General features: G+C 62.3%; 2 non-coding genes across 2 annotated transcripts in view; both read left to right on the top strand.

Moving 5' to 3' along the window:
* The first annotated feature begins 2,406 nt into the window (after nt 1-2,406).
* LOC122331946 lies at nt 2,407-2,555 on the top strand. The gene has a single exon (XR_006248322.1). It is a non-coding gene; the product is annotated as a 5.8S ribosomal RNA (ribosomal RNA).
* Nucleotides 2,556-2,935: 380 nt separating this feature from the next.
* The window catches only part of LOC122332007, a 3,997-nt gene continuing 3,947 nt past the window's right edge, over nt 2,936-2,985 (top strand). Inside the window, exon 1 of the ribosomal RNA XR_006248363.1 lies at nt 2,936-2,985. This exon is cut by the window's right edge and continues 3,947 nt beyond it. This is a non-coding gene — a ribosomal RNA (28S ribosomal RNA).

The raw sequence follows: 2,985 nt of genomic DNA, 5'->3' as shown, positions 1-2,985 counted from the left end.
GAATGTTTTCATTAATCAAGAACGAAAGTCGGAGGTTCAAGACGATCAGATACCGCCGAGTTCCGATCAGAACGATGCCGACCGCGATCCGCGGCGTTATTCCCATGACCTGCTGGCAGCGCATGGAAACCACGAGTCTTTGGGTTCCGGGGGAGTATGGTTGCAAAGCTGAAACTTAAAGGAATTGACGGAAGGGCACCACCAGGAGTGGAGCCTGCGGCTTAATTTGACTCAACACGGAAACCTCACCCGCCCGGACACGGAAAGGATTGACAGATTGATAGCTCTTTCTCGATTCTGTGGGTGGTGGTGCATGGCCGTTTTAGTTGGTGGAGCGATTTGTCTGGTTCATTCCGATAACGAACGACTCCGCTTAAATAGTGGCGCGCCACTTGGGTCGGGCGCCAAAACTTCTTAGAGGGACAAGTGGCGCTCAGCCACGCGAGATGGAGCAATAACAGGTCTGTGATGCCCTTAGATGTCCGGGCTGCACGCGCCATTAATGGGCGGATCAGCGCAGTGTCTACCCTGCGCCGAGAGGCGCTGGTAACCCGCTGAACCCCGCCGTGATCGGGACTGGGGATTGAAACTATTTCCCATCAACGAGGAATTCCCAGTAAGCGCGGGTCATAAGCTCGCGCTGATTAAGTCCCCTGCCCTTTGTACACACCGCCTGGCCGCTACTACCGATTGATGGTTTAGTGAGGTCTCGACCGCTCTCGCCGCCCTCATGGGCTCTGGCGGAGCGCCGGAAGACGATCAAACTTGACTATCTAGAGGAAGTAAAAGTCGTAATAAGGTTTCCGTAGGTGAACCTGCGGAAGGATCATTATCGCCCGCCCGATCCAAAGCGAAACCGCTTCGGGCGGGAGGCCTAGCCCACCTCCCCGCCTCAAGCCCGGTGCGCGGCAGAGGCCGGGCGGCCCGGGCGCGGCCTCTCTCCGGAGCACCGAAGCGGGAGCGCAGAGCGCGAGCAAGAAAAAAAAAAAAAAAGGAACTTGACTGTCGCCAGACTGGCGGCCCCGCTTCCAGCGCGGGGGCTGAGCCGGGCCCTGGCGGGTACCCGCACGGCCTCCGGGACCGTGGTTCAAAGTCTCTCCCGCTGGCGGAGGGGCGCCTGTCCGGGTAAAAACCTCTATCCTATTTTACTTATGATCCAGCGGCCGTGGCCCGAGAGGTCTGCCGCCAAAAACCCAAGACGGCAAAAAGAACCGCACAAAAACCTAAGACGGCGCGAGAGAGAGAGATCCGCGAGAAGGGAACGCCGCTCTGGGAGGCTTGACGACACCTCCGCGGAGGCTTGAGCAACCTACCGCGAGCGCCATGACTGTCGCTGCACTCGGGCGGGCCCCCTGCTTTCCAGCGGCGGGGCCGAGCCGGGCCCTGGCGGGTACCCGCACGGCCTCCGGGACCGTGGTTCAAAGTCTCTCCCGCTGGCGAGGGGCGCCCGTCCGGGTAAAAAAACCTCTATCCTATTTTACTTATGATCCAGCGGCCGTGGGTTCCGAGAGGTCTGCCGCCAAAACCCAAAACGGCAAAAAGAACCGCACAAAACCTAAGGCGGAGAGAGAGAGAGAGAGATCCGAGAGAACTTGACTGTCGCTGCAGACTCGGCGGGCCCCCTGCTTTCCAGCGCGGGGGCCGAGCCGGGCCCTGGCGGGTACCCGCACGGCCTCCGGGACCGTGGTTCAAAGTCTCTCCCGCGAAGGAGGAGCGCCTGTCCGGGTAAAAAAAAACCTCTATCCTATTTTACTTATGATCCAGCGGCCGTGGGTTCCGAGAGGTCTGCCGCGCAAAAACCCAAAACGGCAAAAAGAACCGCACAAAACCTAAGGCGGAGAGAGAGAGAGAGAGATCCGAGAGAACTTGACTGTCGCTGCACTCGGCGGGCCCCCTGCTTTCCAGCGGCGGGGGCCGAGCCGGGCCCTGGCGGGTACCCGCACGGCCTCCGGGACCGTGGTTCAAAGTCTCTCCCGCGAAGGAGGGGCGCCCGTCCGGGGTAAAAACCTCCATCCTATTTTACTCTATGTTCCAGCGGCCGTGGCCCGAGAGGTCTGCCGCCAAACATCCAAGACGGCAAAAGAACCGCACAAAAACCTAAGACGGCGGAGAGAGGGATCTCGCGAGAAGGGAACGCTGCTCTCTGGGAGGCTTGACGCACCCCGCGGAGGCTTGAGCAACCTGGTCACAGCGCCCCACCCCTTGGCACGGGTGGGGGCCGAGGCCGCGAGCCTCTGAAAGACTTTGCTTTGCCAACCCCCGGCGGGTACCCAGCAGGCCTTCGGGACCGTGGGTTCGAAGTCCCCCTCTCGCGGGGGGCGCCCGTCCGGGAACGACTTTGTATTTTTGAACCCACACAAGCCTGTGCAGTTCGCCTCGCCCCGGCGCTAAACTCAAACGCAGTACGACTTTAGCGGGATCACTCGCTCGTAAGGCCGATGAAGAACGCAGCCAGCTGCGAGAACTAATGTGAATTGCAGGACACATCGATCATCGACACTTCGAACGCACTTTGCGGCCCCGGTCCGCCCCGGGCCACGCCTGTCTGAGGGTCGCTTCCCATCGATCGACCTCCGGTCCCGCGCGCTGAGCGCCGCAGGGGGCTTCCCGCCTCCTCCGCCCTCCCAAGTGCAGACCGCCACGGGCACGCCTCGGCGGAGTCGAGCGCCCCCGCTTCCTCCCACGAGGGGGAGGTCGGCGCCCCCAGGCGCCTGGGACCGAGCGGCGCCTCCTCTCTCGGCGGCTTCCGTGGGTGTTCGCCACCTCCGCGCCGCCGACGTGACTCCCGCCCCTCCGCCCTCGGACGCCCGCGGCGTAACGGAGGTTCGCGCCCGCCTCGCCTCGGCGCCTCTGCCCGGCGCGCGAACGAGACCTGTTCAGGCCAGCCCGCAGCAGCAGCGCGCGCGCGGCGCCGCTCCTAACCCATATCCGACAACGACCTCAGATCAGACGAGACGACCCGCTGAATTTAAGCATATTACTAAG

The sequence above is a fragment of the Puntigrus tetrazona genome, unplaced genomic scaffold, assembly GCF_018831695.1.
Source record: "Puntigrus tetrazona isolate hp1 unplaced genomic scaffold, ASM1883169v1 S000000003, whole genome shotgun sequence".
Classification (NCBI taxonomy): Eukaryota; Metazoa; Chordata; class Actinopteri; order Cypriniformes; family Cyprinidae; genus Puntigrus; species Puntigrus tetrazona.
This window is presented reverse-complemented; position numbering and strand designations above follow the sequence as displayed.